Below are 18,117 nucleotides of genomic sequence, written 5' to 3' on the forward strand. Positions count from 1 at the left end.
GCAATATTTCATTTTATGGCGTGATGAAGAATTAAACGGTCACAACTGCTCCTGGTAATGCAGCAACAATGTAGATTTTATGAAAAGTTCATATATGACACATTATTGTAATTATCCCAAATGATATCTACATCAATTGCTGAAACAAGGTTACCCAGTTGGACTGTCTGTGCATTTTTTGGTTGGTAAATAAATATGTCCGCGCAAAGTGATATGCTCAGAAGAGTGACTAAAGTATTGACAGGAAAAACACGGGGAGGGCGGGAGATGGAAATCGAAGACGATGAGCAAAACAAGAACAAGGTGAAAGCAGGAGCCAACGTTTCGACAAATGGACTTATCTGGACAAGTGGACATATCACAAGACAGCATACCAAGTTGACATTTTCAAATTCCCCAATCTTTTTCCAAGTCTTCCCTGGCTGTTTTCATGGAAGTTCCCTGGCAGTCATGACACCCGCAGCTTAAGTGCAATAAAAAAATATTGCAGTTTGATGCTTGCCAAGTACTGCCAGTCCATAATATTTAGATAAAACGAATAACACCTCAGTCACTTGACATGCAGTATTAGATTCAACTGAATTGAATCCCTTATTTCATAAAGATGACAAGGGCTAGGGCAAGTTCGTAGTTCATGGCAACACGAGCACAGCACGTAAGATAATGACACAGAAAGAACACACGTAAAGCAAATGCAACGATGTGAGGGAAAACTATTAAATGAGTTATTTTTACGGTACCATAGTAGTTTTATATACAGTTTTCTCTCATCACTTATGTCTCTAGTTAACGTGGTTTACCTCTGACTAAATACTACATGGCAATATGAATCAGTACCATTATAATGTTTCATTATGTTACAGTATGATGAACAATTGACAATTGTAATGGTCGCCGATGCCAGCAACGGTACGTTTCGTTTGAAGACAGGTTCATGTGACATATAGTGTACTTATCGAAATAAGAAACAAATGCAAGAATCCCAAACGAGTCCAATAATAATAATTGCTGAAACAAAGATACCTAGCTGGCTGGACCGTTCACATTTTCGGGTGTTAATGCAATATGCCCGTGCCGAACGAACATGCTCAGAATAGTGACTGCAGTTTTCAACCATCACGTTAAGAACTGCAATTTATTTCCGCTTAGAACAATCTGCAATGTCCATTTTCTCATATTACGCGATGAATACATTTGACCCATTTTCAGTAGAATGAACATGAATGGGGTGTATTGATAAGGTTACTTATCAGCTTAAACATGTTGCGATCTCTTAGGTATGTTGATAAGGGTAGAACAAGTGCGATGTCCACTAAATTATTTGAATAATCCGTGCGTTATCTACTAAGAAAAGACCACCAAATAGATAATCTGGCTTTTTTTTCTTTTGTACAGCGCATGTAGTATACAGTCAGTCCATCACGACGACACCAAATGCAAGAGTAATGAAAACCGGAACACTTATTACGCACGACAAGGGCTTTATACCATGCACGATCGGCACAATGCGAATCTGCGCTAGAAGCTGCCTAGTGATTAACAGCACGTAAACTGCACAACGCAGAAGCATCGAAAGGCGCTTAACGCTTTTCAAATAGCCAGAAAGATAACTTCTGCTGCTAAACTGTTTATAAAAGAGACCCCCCAAAAAGGAAGAAATCTTCCAACTATCGTCAAGCGCAATGCCTTCAGTTGGAAACGTGTTAAGGTGGTTCCCCGAGGGACTCATTTATTGTTCTATAATTTTTCCGGCTAAGTTGCGAAGCTGCGAGTCACTGAACTCATCGCAGGTTTCGTGCTCCGAAAGCTTTTGCGGTTGCATACATTTAGATTGGCTACCAGGTGCCTTGGCTTGAGAAGTCGAGCCTCCGGACCTCAGTACAATAAAAGTTTTCACACACACACACCAGGTGCCTTAAAAATACTGCTACTTTTGCCCTATACGGAAACGGCAGAGCACGCAGTGCTGATGTATGCCCCGCAAACACGGCCTTTCATTCGAATACGCTAGGATCTGTTCAACTATACGTCTCTGTTTGAAAATTCCTCACGCTAGCACAATTTCGAGTTATATACGGAAAGCGTGTCACGAGAATTTCACTACACATGCGGCGCAGAGTTCATGGCGGCCGGATCGAGCGCCACCAAATGAGATCTACCGACACTGGCTGCTCAACACACACAATCGGCTTAGTGGCTGCTCAGTATCAAGGTAAAACATGGTGTTTTCTTTTTTACGCACATCAACTAGGACGCGTAAATGAACAAGCGTGAGTGATTCCTTGCCGTAAAAGATTCCATATTGATACGGAACACGGTGATTCGCGCCAATTACTCACTGACCGTGGCTGCAGCTTTCTCTCGGCAGTCGTCGAGGACATCCTCCGCTCCTGCTCGACAGAGCACAAGTTCAGCACGTCCTACCACCCGCAGACCAACGGCCTCACGGCGCGCCTCAACCGGACCATCACCGACTAGCTTTCGAAGTACTTTGCGACCGACCACCACGACTGGGATCTTCGCTTACTACAAGTGACGTTCGCGTATAATCCATCGCGTCACGACACCGCCGGCTATTCACCATTCTATCTCTTATATGGCCGAGAACCCGTGCTGCCCTTGGACACTTTGCTGCCCTCGGCCACACGTTCAGCCGCTGAATATATGCCCGCGACGCGGTCGCACACGCCGACCGCACATGTCGACTACGCATGCCAGCTCGCCCGCACCGGTCTCGAGGCCTCACAGGAGCATCAGAGACGCCTCTATGATTGCCACCATCGCGACGCGTACCTTTCTGCATGTTCTCTGGTGCTTCTCTGGTCACCCATTCGACGTGTGCGCCTTTCCGAAAAGCTGCTATCGCGCTGCACTGGCCCATACCATGTGGTGCGACAACTGACCGATGTCACGTATGAAATCATCTCCGCCGGCCTCTCAGCGTCATCGTCAGCTGCAAGCGACATCGTTCAAGTGGCGAGACTAAAGCCATACCCCACACCTTTCACCGCGGATGTGCAGATAAAGCACCGGCACGGTGCTTCTACTGCCGGTGGTGATGATACGGAACAGCCACCACAGTGTGGCTGCACTGAGGAGGAAGAAGACGACGTGTACCCGATTGATATAGCCTCGCCATTTTGGCCTCCGTTAGCTCCCCTGTAAATAAATTGTAAATAGCATTGGGCATCAGCTACATGTAACAATATAGTAGAAGCGAGAACAAGAGCGCGTTATAAAATCATGTAAACGACAAACCGACACTATGCCCGAGTCGCCTACGCTACATGCAGCCTCTTCGCGCTACGAGATGCCCTCACGTAATCATGAGCTATTGACGGAAAACACCTTTGCTAAAACTTACCGTTCTGTGCAGTTGACGTGTGATACGACAAAGAAGACACGCATACACAGACACCAAGGTACAGGCAGACCCAGCACACCGCTCTGCAAAAAGCGTTTACGTGTCTGGCGCACTCATTGAGAATTGGCGCGGTAAGATGGCACACCACCTTGCACCGCCGTTACTGCCATTGCACATGCACAGACGCTCAGGGCGGCGAGGTTGAGCGTGCTCCGAGAAGTCCACGCTTTCCTTTTTCATTTTGTTTTGTCTCTCTCTCTCTCTCTCTCTGCGCGCCATGCGCGCGGAACGGGTTGTTTTCTTTTCCAATTTTCAGTTTCTTTTATGAATGAAGGAACTGCGTTGGCACGTTGTATCACAAACACTGTGGGCTATCGTGTGGAACTGGAACGCTCACATGGATGAATGAGCTGTTTGTAAAAGCCGTAACAGGGCCCTTCAGGCGCTTGCATTATCGCCAGCGACGATGAGTAATACAGCGCATTTCTAGCATATCTTCCAGCGTACCGCCAAATGTGATGCCCGCACGTATGTTAGCGCAAATTTTCCGTTCCGATGATAGGTCAAAGCAATCAGTACAGCAATGAGGTACTCATATGCGTGGCCGCGCCGGCATACCGCCTGCGAAGTACTGGTTGGGCTCAGATGATTTGGCACATACTTTAAGTGAATAAGAAACTTCGATGAGTATAGTGCAGCATATCAGTGAATGAAAAACCAACCGATGTTAGGGATGCAGCCGAGATATGAGGACAATGTGAGAGGTATCTGAGAACGCGCACACCACATACGTGACATCGGTTCATCGCACACTCACAAAAGTCTGCGTTGTCAGCTACAAACATTACGAGTCTCTGTGCTGATAGCTTTACGCCTGTTTGGAATCCACTTGTAGCTAAAGTTGGCGTTTATAACATCTATTATCACGATTGGATCGGCGTTTTGTTTTCTTTAGTCTACTGCCGCAAAAGTCATGCAATGACAACTGTGAAGACTGTCTTGGGATTGCCCAGAGCGACTACGTAGATCGTATCATGTGGTCAACAAATGTGGAGGTATACACATATGTATACTAAAGTCTACAAATAGGCTCTAAAACAATCTCAGCGGTATAAACTTCAATTGCTTAAATCTAACGTAGCTCCGTATTATCCACCTGTACCTGCGCTTGGCTACAGCGTACATGGGTTGGGCAGAGATTAACGACTTTTGTCTATAGTCAATCTATAGACTGCATGTAAACCTGAAGCAATAATACTTTTACAGTATTGATGATAGAGTGCATAAGCGCGACAGAACTCTATCACAAGTTCACTAACTCTACACTCTATCATGGATTCTAACCAACTAGCCCGCCAACGTGTTTTAACCAAGTTTACAGTATCGGCTGTTTTCTATTTCATCTCAGGCCTTACCACAATCAGTATACGGGCTGTTCGCTCAACCTAACATGACCTTTGGTGACGTACCACCCTATGGCCTTCATCGGCGGTAATAAATGGAGACTGTATCGAATTTTGTCTACAGGTAATCTATAAGGCGGAAGTAGACAAAAAGGTATAGAAAGCTTATCAACAGAATAGAAACATTATCGACTTTCGTCCATAGACATTCTGTAGACTTTGTATCAACAAGATACCAAATCACTAGAAAGCCAAGGTCGTCCATAAAAAGTCTATAGACTTTCTACAGTGAGTATAAACTCATTTTTGTAAGGGAAAGGTCAGTAGGACGCCTCGCATTGGGCGCTCACGGGAAGACTACAAATAAAGCTGTGCAGGGAGATATGAACTAGCCAAGCTTTGAAGTGATAGAAGCCCACAGTAAAATTGATTATGCGGAGCGACTGATGACTATGCGATAAAGTAAATCGTTGGGAGAGTTTTCACGTATTTGTACAGGAAGAACATTGATTCACAGTGGAGGAAAATAGCTAGGAAGCTTACCAGCAAGTATGTAACCTGTATGGTGAATAACATGGCAACAAAGAACATCAAGCAGAAAGTCAAATAGGCTGAAATAATCTCATGGGTGGCGGCAGTGGAAAAGAAACCTGCCATGAGTAACCACTTAAGAGGAAAAAACGAAATCAGGATAGGAACAATTTATGATAACTCCAAGGGACGCTCATTGCTTTTCGAAGCGAGATCAGGATGCCTTAGAACAGGCACTTATAAAGTGAGATATAAGTAGGAAGAAGAAGCATTTGCTTGCTGCGGTATAAAGCTAGGGAAGCGATGCAGCATTCTTTAGTAGAAAATGAAGAAATCTGCCCAGCGGTCGATTTTGTTATCTCTGGACTCCATGAAGCTCTTGGATTCAGCGAGAACAGGGCGAAAGTAAACATGTCCGCAGTAGATTTAGTACGCGGCGATTGAATGATTGGTGGAAGAACAGTAGGGATACGACCAACAACGGACACATGCATTAACAAAGTTCACAATAGGGGTTCAGAAAGTTCCGTTATGGGAATTCATCGTGGATGTTTTTTTTTCCTTTTTAACTCTTTTAACATAGGTAGGACATTAGGCAATATAATAACAGTAGCTTGGTGCAGCAACACACTGCCCCGTTCCAAAGGGGACGCTCATAGCATCCATCCATCCATCCAGCCATCCATCGCGGTCGCCACCACCACGGCAGCGTTTCGTAGCTTCCGCGTACGGCACGAGCTGTGCTTGCTTTCCTATGCGACAAAAATGCAGGTGCTGGGCTGTGGAGGTCGCGTGCTTCGCTGTGATAGAGTAAACATTACAATCCTCCATAGCCTGAAGAGAGCCCTTGGAGCTGGCGTCTCAACAGCGTGCTGGCCACGTGTGCAGAAGGAGCAGGCAAACACAAGCGCCAGCAAAATGGCTCCGTAGCGTGCATTCAGTGTCGAGGACAACCAGGCCCGAAAGAAGCTTCGCGCGGAACAGAAGCCTCTTCGCTACGCATGGAAACGTGGTGCAGATCGAGAATGTGTGTATACAATGTGTACATACAATGATAAACTTTATTACGTACAGCCCCATAATTCAATTAAGGCTTTACACTTCTGTCACGTTAATTAAAGCAAACAGCGTACTAAGCTAAGCTTACCTCGATTCCCACAGTGCGTGGGATCCGCCAAATTCTTAGAGTGAAGCATGCTTATGGCTAAGGTACCGAGCGTTTTTGTTCTGCATGTACGCTCGTCCCGGAGAGGGTGCAATACCGGGTCGACCCGCAGCGCAGGTGAAGGAGGCTTCAAGAACTCCGCCAACTTGCAAAAATAAACTTAGCACCTTTGGTCCAAATAAAACCCGTATCAGATATTAAGCTAATAAGAAGAGATACTCCACTTTGACCCGCGTCAGCCATGTGTGCGTTCGCACCGCCCTCTCTTTCTCGTCGTTCCAAGGGCTTGCATATCTACTTCCATTCCCTTCCGCTGTCCCGTGGTGGCGGTCCCGTCGAAACGTCCCGTGTGTCTAGTTTCCTCCGGCTCCTCGGGGCGGCAATCACGGCGAACGAGTTGGTACACCTTTGTGCGAAATTCTATGTCAACTCTGTGTTGTGTGCTAAACATTCTTATGCTGAGACTATTTTTTGGCTTTGGAAATTTTGCTGCCGCCCGTGTTTAGGAGAATGATCCGGGCGCGCAGCAGCAGCAGTAGGTGTGAATAAACACACCCACCGCTGCGGAGTCTTCTTCTCGCTCATCGACGCATCTGCTCTCGCCTTTGGCCACTTGCTCACGCAACAAAATTGATGGTGTGCGGCACCGCCCATTGTTCGCAGACCTCGCGCTTGCCGCGTGGTGGCCGCATCTCGCTCAGCTATTTGGAGCACGCGCTCTGGAACGCCATCTAACGCTTCGTGAACAGATTCTGACACTCGCGCAACAGTTTGAGAGAGGCGATGAAGTAATTTCAAGATGTGCCGCGGACATGGGAGCGCCTTAAGTATAAGAAGACAAACGCCTGTGTGTCTTTAGGCTAATATCGAAATGTAAACGAATTAGAGCAGCGACGATGACGAGAGAGATGCGGTGCTCCTGCCACAGCGACAGTCAGAAATTCCTGCAACCACCGTGAAATGCCGTCACTGCAGTGCGGATACTTACGGCACCCAGCATTCCAAACATTTTTCTGGACATTTGCCGGCAGAGTCTTCCGATCTCCGCCAAGACTCTGAGACGCACGAGCGAAAGCAGAGGGCGAGGAGGAGAGGCAGCAACGGCTGCCGAGGGGCTTTCATTGGCGTTTGTTTTTTAAAGGGCCCTTCCCCAGGCCCCATAGCAAATTTTGGTTATACGCTGGACGTTGTTACGTGTCCTCTAGGGAGCTTTCTGCCGCAAAATGTTTTGAAATCGGCTCATTAATAGCCGAGATAGAAATATTTCAGTGCGGCGAACCCCTGATTTCAGCAGGTAGGCTGCACTGCCAAGCACGGCACACAAGAAGGAATACAGACAGGAAGCGCCTTGTCCTGTCTGTATTCCTTCGTGTGTGCCGTCACTATTGGCGCGTCACCTATTGAAAGCTATGCACCAACTAGCCCCCCAACGTGGTTTACTGCAAGCAAGACGCTCTCTCCATTCGCCCCGTCTAGCCTACGCAAGCGAAATTGCTTAACTGCGTTCTCCCATACCCGACCTCGAGGATCGCGTGAGGCATACGCCACAGGCCCCGCCTTCTTTTTTTTCTTTTTTTTCTTGCTTCTCGCGTTTTCTTTTTTCGGCGTACGTACTTCCGCCGACGGCGTCGCGTAGCGAGCTGTTGTGTCGTTCGAGCAGCGCACGATTTTGCGCGCTGTGCACAAGGAAACATGACTAGCGCTATAATTCAGTGCTACACGAATACTGAGGCAGAACAAGCGGATCGCAGAGCACGATCACGCGCTGGAACACGGTAGAAAATGGCATAGTTTCGGTACCTGCGCACGTGACCGCACGACCGTGGGAACAAGCAGCCGAAGCGGAAGTACATCTCTCTTGCTTCGGTGCGAAGTAAATAAAAAAAACACGGAGACATTGCGTTTGGGTGTTTTATTATTTCTCTAAACTTCAATTCGTCAAGTGAAGCAACAGATCGCACAGATAACAGATGTTGTCTTGAATAATTCTCAAAGTCACGTGTCACCACGAGCGACGTCACACTGCGGACACGATTACGTAGGCGCAGGGGCACGATTACGTCACCGTCCGGCTTGGAGCGCGGCGGCCGCGTGTGAAGAGGGAAACGGCGTTCGGATTGAAATTTCAGATCTTTCCGCGTTGCGTAGCGACGTAATACTTTGCAGACACGATTGTTGTCGCGCAATGTATGTTCTGTGCTTGTCAGACGTGGTGAGGCACCCTTTAAGGCGAAAGCCTTAGGTGTCTATGTTGGCGGTGACCTTGGCGAAACTGTGCAGTGACGAAAAATGGCCGACGTCTGAAAGAGTAAAAACATTTAAGAAATTGCGCAGATTGACGGCACGTTTCTCAGGTGGATGCCCGTAAACAAAGTAAAACAAAAACGAGCACGCTTCCATTAAGCCATGGCAGCTCCACGGTGTTACGAACTTCCAACCGGTGCCACCAGTGTTACGACATCCAACCGGTGCCGCCAGTGTTACGAACTTGTACCGCTGCACCACGATTACGGCTTTGTGGTCCCGTAGCGCTCGTCACCCGTTTCGTGACAGAGCGTTGGTAGCGAAGACTCCGAGCCTGGCGTCGATGAGAATAACAAAAGGGACTTTATACATTATATACAGGTTATCATACAGGACATGAACGGGTCGGCACTGGGGCCGAGTGCTCACAACAAACGCGACTGTTCTCGCACGACGACGTCCGGCGAAAACGCGTTACACATCTCACCCCAGTCGGGAGCGACCCTCTCTCCAGGTGGGGTCGGCGGATCCTGTTTTCGAGCGGCGTGTCTCTGCTTTTATAATCCCCGAGGCCCATTGTCACTCAACCGGCCCAATACAAAGTCAGCACACGACGGTCGTCCGAGGGGTCCAACCAGCGACCGCGCTGGCCACCCGGTTCAAAGTTCGCGCGCGCGGTGACCTCCAGGCAAGGGAGGTGCGGCGCCGGGCCGTCGGGCACACGCGGACACGTCAAAACACGCTGCTCCGCCGAGGCTTCTCCCGCACGAGGCGCAGCATCTTGACTTGTGAAGGGAGAGTTATGGCGCTCGCAGGATAGATTCTGCATCTTGCAGATTCGGAATCCGGGCTTGTGGTAATGGCACAACAGCATCCCCGCCCTCAGATAAGGCGCCGGGAAGACGAGCTGCCTCCACGTGGCTCGGATGCCAGGCGCGCACGTTCGTCAGGCTCGTCCAAGTTCACGTCCAGTGTCGGGACGCCAGGTAACATCACGTGCCCAGGTCCGACTCGCCAGGACAGGAGCTCTGCTCACCACGTCGTCGCCAAGGCACCTTGACCAGCTCCGCTCGGGTGGTTCCTAAGACCTTGCTTCTCGCCACTGGTCCCGCTTGGTCGTTCTGCAGTTTGCAAAAACCGACCGGCAAAAGGCAACACCCAACACGAACAAGTGCCCTCTGTCTCCCGTCAAACACCAGACAAGGCCATAATTCAAATCAACCTAACTAAATTGTTTTCCCCTTTTTTCTCCCGCTGCAACAAGAGGCAGGTGTACGATCTAGCACACAAGGCTTAAACAATCAGTTTTCAAATCAACAACACACCAAAATAGAAACAATTATTAATCAGCAATAATAATTACAAATAGAATGGTCCCCTTGAAATCGCTTTGGACCGAAAACATACTTCTGAGGAAGCAAATGAGGTCATTCATTTTTCCCGGCGATATTTTCGCGGAATCTGAAGCTGCTTATATTTGCGACCCTGCTTATCCGTGTAGCGGCGGTACAATAAGCCCGGTTCCTTGCCAAATGAAACCCCCTTTTTTTCCACTCCCCGTTTGACGCTCTTCCTCAGATCGGCTAATGAACCGCCTTCCTGTTGCTCGCGAATCAGACTTTTTCTTTCAACTGCAGCCTGCTCCTGCCGGCTGGCGGAAACCGGAGCGAGTGTGGAGCCCGCGTCGCCTAATTGCGGCGTCGAGTCTATATCGCGGCTAGCACTGCACGCGTCACTCCCACTCACTTCCAGGACCCGCTCGTCTAGGCCAGCCTCCGAGCTCTGCCTCTCCCGTGACTGCTCGCCACTCAAGTTACCGTGATCGGTCCGTGTGCCGCACCGCCTTTCGCTCACCGACGCTAAGTCAAGTTCCCTCGACAGCGGGCGCGCTTTGGATCGCGTGGGGGCCATGTACGCCACGTCGGCAAAGAATGATTTGCCCTGATCCCTCAGCAGCTGCTCCGAGCTATTTGAGAAGAGGTAGGAAAATTGCTCCGGGAGGGCGGCTGACACAGCGGCTTCGGTGTTAAGTTTTCCAAACTCTCCTTCAATGATAACCGCTGCGATCGGTAAACAGACACTCTCCTTCTCGGCCACTTGCCGTATCCTCACGCACTCTCCCGTAAAATCACTCGAGGAGACGAAAGATGGGTGAACAACGTCCATAGTTGCTGCAGAGTCCCGCAGTGCTCGGCACTTCTTGCCGTTTACCTTAATTTCCTGCACATAGGGCTCCAATAGACGTATGTTTTTGTGAGTTTCCTGTATCGTTGCAAAAGCAATTCTCTCTGGGCAGCTTGCAGCGATGTGCCCTTGCTTTTTGCAATTGTAGCAGGTTAACGGTCTCCGTTTTTCAAAAGAACGCGTCATTTCGTTTCGCTGTTTCGGACCATCGTTAGCATTCTGAGATGCATTCTGTCCTTCCCTTACAGTTTCTTTGGTAAGAGACTCATCTTTCCGAAACTCGCGACGCGTGATTTGCTTCCGTTCGTCGGACTTCCCGGAAAACCCATCTCTTCTATCAGCTTTTTCTACGCGCACTGCCTTGCTGTGCAAGCTGCGGCGGGTGTAATACTCTTCCGCTAACTCTGCTGCCTTGTTTAGCTTAACCTCCTTTAGCCTATCTTGCAGCCAGAGCCGGACATCCTCATCAATGCAACGGTAGAACTGCTCTAACGCGATGCATTCGACAATTTTGTCGCGGTCGTCGTAAACCTCTTCGCCCTTCAGCCATTCCACCAAGTCGGCTTTTAGACGAAACGCGAAGTCAACATTCGACTCCTTGCCCTTTTTTGCATACCGGAACCTCTGCCGGAAAGCTTCGGGCGACAATTTGTACTTCCGCAGTAGCGCTTCCTTCACATCACTGTAGTTCTCAAACGCCTCTTTCGATAAGCAAGTGATTACGTCTGATGCCTCCCCAGGAAGCAAGGCTAACAGATTCTGTGCCCAAAGGGATCGCTCAATGCTATTCCGTTCGCACACGTGCTCAAATTTCACGAGGTATTTGGCCATATCCTCTCCGACGACAAAGGGTGGAAGTTGATCGCGTATTCTTGGAACATTAGAAGTGAGACTAGGCGCCAGCGAGTTATTTCGGGTCTCCAACTCTTTCATTTTAAGCTCATGCTCACGTCGCTCCCTCTCCTCTTCGCGACGTTCCTGTTCTCTCCTTTCCTGCTCGCAACGTTCCTTCTCCTCCCTTTCCCGACGTTCATTGATACCCGCCCAGGCCTCAGCGGCTTCCTCAGCCGTTACGTCCCCAGTCCTCATGACCTCAAGGATCGCATTCTTTCTTTTGGTTGAGCCCAACTCAATGCCCAACTCCTCACAAATTTCGAGAAGTTCCTTCACCTTGTACTTCTCCATCGTTCACACTGTCCTCCTGCTGTTTACCCTTTTTGAATATACCTGCCGTACGCTACTATAACACTACTAGTAAGACATATGCAAGTATTTCACACACTGCCCCGTTTTACCCCCTCAGCATCCCCTGGTTTTCAAAACACTCTTACTAGGCTTGAAACACACAAGGTTATCACAATGCAACACCAAATCCTTCCCTAAGCTACTATAACCTGTGTCAGAGAAAGTCTGGTGTTTGAGGTAAACTTCAGGCACTCACCGCGCCGAGGTAGCTGATGCCGGTCAATCCCGTAGCTGCCATCCAGTGTTACGGACATCCAACCGGTGCCACCAGTGTTACGACATCCAACCGGTGCCGCCAGTGTTACGAACTTGTACCGCTGCACCACGATTACGGCTTTGTGGTCCCGTAGCGCTCGTCACCCGTTTCGTGACAGAGCGTTGGTAGCGAAGACTCCGAGCCTGGCGTCGATGAGAATAACAAAAGGGACTTTATACATTATATACAGGTTATCATACAGGACATGAACGGGTCGGCACTGGGGCCGAGTGCTCACAACAAACGCGACTGTTCTCGCACGACGACGTCCGGCGAAAACGCGTTACACATCTCACCCCAGTCGGGAGCGACCCTCTCTCCAGGTGGGGTCGGCGGATCCTGTTTTCGAGCGGCGTGTCTCTGCTTTTATAATCCCCGAGGCCCATTGTCACTCAACCGGCCCAATACAAAGTCAGCACACGACGGTCGTCCGAGGGGTCCAACCAGCGACCGCGCTGGCCACCCGGTTCAAAGTTCGCGCGCGCGGTGACCTCCAGGCAAGGGAGGTGCGGCGCCGGGCCGTCGGGCACACGCGGACACGTCAAAACACGCTGCTCCGCCGAGGCTTCTCCCGCACGAGGCGCAGCATCTTGACTTGTGAAGGGAGAGTTATGGCGCTCGCAGGATAGATTCTGCATCTTGCAGATTCGGAATCCGGGCTTGTGGTAATGGCACAACAACGGCTGTTGCTTCCTTGAAGTGTGCCTAGTGCGAGCCTGACTGCAGCCGTCACGTCACAGCCATCTCGCTGACTAGTGCGTGCGTCATTGGGCGGCACACGTGACGACGCTGAGGAGGTGGCGCCACGTCATGAGTGTATAAAATGATCAAAAATAACGTACAGCGCAAAGGACAAGGACAGCGAAAGACGACATACACAGCGCTGACTTCCAACAATATTTTATTGTGTTGCCACATCGTGTGTATATATACAAGAAGAGGCATGCGCAGAAAATGTACGACAGTCACATGAGGTGTTCCAACAGCAAGTCATTGAAGTAAGAACATGGTCACCTGAAAAAATATAAAAATTAAGCATTACAATTTCTATCTGTTTAGAAACGCGACTTCACCAGGGGTCAGCGCGATTGAGGGTGCACTAACGCAAATACTGCCAAGTTTTCTGACGAAATCAGCGTCCACAATTTCCCGGGTGAGCTGTGAGCAGTGTCTCGCTAAATCTTGCGTATCTTCAAAGAATGGCACGCAGCCGCAGTCCCGGCAATGGATGCCCAAGTGGCCTTGTACAGGGCTGCGGACGTTGTTACAATGCTCTCTTAGTCGATCGTTTAAGCACCTGCCCGTCTGTCCTACATATTTACTGCCGCAAGACAGGGGAATTTGGTAGACTACATTAGTTGTGCACGTCACAAACCGTTTTCTGTGCCCGACAGAACAACAACTCTGATGCGATTTTGGCGCGTTTACACGCTTACAGAGCCTTGCCAATTTTTCCGGGGCTGAGAAAACGACTGCGATTCCTGCACGCTGCCGAATTTTCTTTAGTCTTTAATCATGCACATATGGCAGAACTGCAAACCTGCGTCTTTCAGCCCGCTGGTTCCCTGATTGAGCAGGATCATCACGTTTTGTGCGCCTCAGAAGCTGTTCAGCTATGGCTGAAATTAAGGCCAAAGGGTAACCAGCCCAAGAAAGGCGATCAACCTGAGCAGCAAGACTATGGTGCATCTGGTGTGGGCACGATTTATTGAGGCTGTTAACGAGACATAACTTTATAACACCTCGTTTAACGAGTTTTGAGAGTGCGGAGTTAAAGGGCAAGAGTGGCTTCTTACTTCTCGGTTCGAAGCACCAGCACACATGTTTGTTAGGAAGGCTCAGCCTGAGATCTAGAAAGCGCAAGGAAAGATTGATGGGGACCTGATGCGTAAGATCTAGATGCTCCAGGTCTTTCTTAAAGATCTCCAAGACTTCAGAAACAGGAGGCTCAAAAGCGGCATTAGTGCAATCAATAAATATCAGGTAGTCGTCCACAAATGTGCGCACCTTGACAACAGGGGACGCGGCTAGGTGACCATGAATATTGCGATCATGATGAGCTAGGTTAATATCACTTAGTACGGGCGCGAGACATGATTCTATACAAACACCATTCCTTTGTATGTAATTTTGTTCATTCCATAAGATGTAAGTTGATTTCAAGTAGAAGGTGAGCGATTCAAGAAAGCCGCTAACAGAAACACCTGCAGCATTCTGAAAGCCAACTGATCCAAAGTCATCAATGCATTTTCCAACAACCAGAAGCAACTTGTCATGCGGAAGTGAATAGTACAGATCTTTAACGTCGATCGAGAACATCTTGAGTCCCTTTTCATTCTCTTTTAAAAAACTAATAACTTCACCAGAATGTCTAACGAGAAAAGGATCGTCAATGATTAGAAGGTTTAGTTTCTCTTGCAAAAACAAGCCTACAGCTTTCTGCCAAGTCGCTGCTTCAGTTACGATAACCCGTTGACGTTCGCGTATAATCCATCGCGTCACGCACCGCCGGCTATTCGCCATTCTGTCTCCTATATGGCCGAGAACCCGCATGGCCTTTGGACACTTGCTGCCCTCGGCCACACGTTCAGCCACTGAATACGCCCGCGACGCGATCGCACACGCCGACCGCACATGCCGACCACGCACGCCAGCTCGCCCGCACACGTCTCGAGGCCTCACAAGAGCTTCAGAGACGCCCCTATGATTGCCACCATCGCGACGTGTACTTTTCTGCGTGTTCTCTGGTGCTTCTCTGGTCACCCATTCGACGTGTGGGCCTTTCTGAAAAGCTGCTGTCGCGCTACACTGGCCCATACCGCGTGGTGCGACAAGTGGCCAATGTCACGTATGGAATCATCTCCGCCGACCTCTCAGCGTCATCGTCAGCTGCAAGCGACATCATTCACGTGGCGAGACTAAAGCCATACCCCACACCTTTCACCACGGATGTGCAGATAAAACACCGGCATGGTGCTTCTACTGCCGGTGGTGATGATAGGGAACAGCCACCACAGTGTGGCTGCACTGAGCAGTAAGATGACGACGTGTGCCCGATTGATATAGCCTCGCCATTTTGGCCTCCGTTAGCTCCCCTGTAAATAAATTGTAAATAGCATTGGGCATCAGCTACATGTAACAATATAGTAGAAGCGAGAACAAGAGCGCGTTATAAAATCATGTAAACGACAAACCGACACTATGCCCGAGTCGCCTATACGCTACATGCAGCCTCTTCTCGCTACGAAATGCCCTCACCTAATCATGAGTTATTGACGGAAAACACCTTTGCTAAAACTTACCGTTCTGTGCAGTTGACGTGTGATACGACAAAGAAGACACGCATACACAGACACCAAGGTACAGGCAGACCCAGCACACCGCGCTGCAACAAGCGTTTACGTGTCTGGCGCATTCATTGAGAATTGAAATTGACGCGGTAAGATGGCACACCGCCTTTCACCGCCGTTACTGTCATTGCACATGCACAGACGCTCAGGGAGGCGAGGTTGAGCGTGCTCCGAGAAGTCCGCGTTTTCCTTTTAGAGCGCAGCTCGTTGGCGTCCGTTCCTGGGTTTCGCGTCGTCGTCGGCGTTGTCGTCGGCCTCGTAACCAGCTCGCCGACGAATCTGCTCCGCCGCCGCGCATGCGCGCTGTCGGCTCTCCGGGCGAGGGAGGATGATGGAAGGGAGGAGGAGAGACTGTGGAGGAGGGCTGGCTACACAAATGGCTCTTTGGCGTCCGTTCCTGGGTTTCGCGTCGGCGTTGTCGTCGGCCTCGTAACCAGCTCCGCCCCCCTTTCATCCCCCCAGCGCTAGCAGCGACCGACTGATAGCGCTTTCGTGAGTCCGCTACCGCACTCACGAAAGACGTCGTGAACTTCCTGCAACTCGCATTAACCGTCCATCGATCCACACCGATGTTAGTAGTGGGGGACTTTAATGTTGACATAAAGACAAACAGCAATTTCCTAACACTTATGCGGGAGAACATCCCGTTCCTCTCGCTCGTAACGCGTCCCACGGCTGTGACAACCTCGCGAGGCACTTGTATAGATCTCGTCTTTAAGAATCAAGCATTGGTGTACGAAGTCGAACATATATCAGTCTATTTCTCCGACCACAAAGCTTCCTTCATGACTGTCAAGAACTGTTAGTGGAGTCTTTGGTAAAGGAATACGTGTGAAAAATAAAAAAAAATTCTGTGATAGCGCATACATGTGTTGCTCGATTCCTTTGCCTCAATCTATCGAAAAGGTGAAACAGCTTATTTGCTGCGCTCAAATTTCGCATTAGGAAGTAACGTAATCGTCGGTAATTTTTTTTTCATTTTGTTTTGTCTCTCTCTCTCTCTGCGCCCCATGCGCGCGCGACGGGTTGTTTTATTTTCCAATTTTCACTTTCTTTTTATGAATGAAGGAAATGCGTTGGCACGTTGTATCACAAACACTGTGGGCTATCGTGTGGAACTGGAACGCTCACATGGATGAATGCGCTGTTTGTAAAAGCCGTAACAGGGCCCTTCAGGCGCTTGCATTATCGCCAGTGATGATGAGTAATACAGCGCATTTGTAGCATATCTTCCAGCGTACCGCCCAATGTGATGCCCGCACGTATGTTAGCGCAAATTTTCCGTTCCGATGATAGGTCAAAGCAATCAGTGCAGCAATGAGGTACTATGTGCGTGGCCGCGCCGGCATAGCGCCTGCGAAGTATTGGTTGGGCTGAGATGATTTTGCACATACTTTAAGTGAATAAGAAACTTCGATGAGTATAGTGCAGGATATCAGTGAATGAAAAACCAACCGATGTTAGGGATGCAGCCGAGATATGAGGACAATGTGAGAGGTATCTGAGAACGCGCACACCACATACGTGACATCGGTTCATCGCACACTCACAAAAGTCTGCGTTGTCAGCTACAAACATTACGAGTCTCTGTGCTGATAGCTTGACGCCTGTTTGGAATCCACTTGTAGCTAAAGTTGGCGTTTATAACATCTATTATCACGATTGCATCGGCGTTTTGTTTTCTTTATTCTACTGCCGCAAAAGTCATGCTATAACTGTGAAGACTGTCTTGGGATTGCCCAGAGCGACTACGTAGATCGTATCATGTGGTCAACAAATGTGGAGGTATACACTATGTGTATACTAAAGTCTAAAAATAGGCTCTAAAACAATCTCAGCAGTATAAACTTCAATGGCTTATATCTAACGTAGCTCCGTAGTATCCACCTGTACCTGCGCTTGGTTACAGCGTACATGGGTTGGGCAGAGATTAACGACTTTTGTCTATAGTCAATCTATAGACTGCATGTAAACCTGAAGCAATAATACTTTTACAGTATTGATGATAGAGTGTATAAGCGCGACAGAACTCCATCACAAGTTCACTAACACTACACTCTATCATGGATTCTAACCAACTAGCCCGCCAACGTGTTTTAACCAAGCTTACAGTATCGGCTGTTTTCTAGTTCATCTCACGCCTTACCACAATCAGTATACGGCCTATTCGCTCAACCTAACATGACCTTTGGTAGCGTCCCACCCTATGGCCTTCATCGGCGGTAATAAATGGAGACTGTATCGAATTTTGTCTACAGGTAATCTATAGGGCGGAAGTAGTCAAAAAGAAACAAACATCATATAGACTTTTTTCTATAGACCGACTATAGAATGGGAGTAGACAAAAAGGTATAGAAAGCTTATTAACTTTTGTC

The 18,117-nt window shown here is 48.8% G+C and overlaps 1 protein-coding gene and 1 pseudogene across 1 annotated transcript in view; one reads left to right on the plus strand and one right to left on the minus strand.

Moving 5' to 3' along the window:
• LOC135901064 (cytochrome P450 4c3-like) overlaps positions 1 to 18,117 on the plus strand; it is a 187,420-nt gene that overhangs the window by 73,936 nt on the left and 95,367 nt on the right. The gene's annotated exons all lie outside the window — the stretch shown is intronic.
• LOC135901133 (U2 spliceosomal RNA) lies at positions 6,528 to 6,706 on the minus strand (annotated as a pseudogene).

The sequence above is a fragment of the Dermacentor albipictus genome, chromosome 1, assembly GCF_038994185.2.
Source record: "Dermacentor albipictus isolate Rhodes 1998 colony chromosome 1, USDA_Dalb.pri_finalv2, whole genome shotgun sequence".
Taxonomy (NCBI): Eukaryota; Metazoa; Arthropoda; class Arachnida; order Ixodida; family Ixodidae; genus Dermacentor; species Dermacentor albipictus.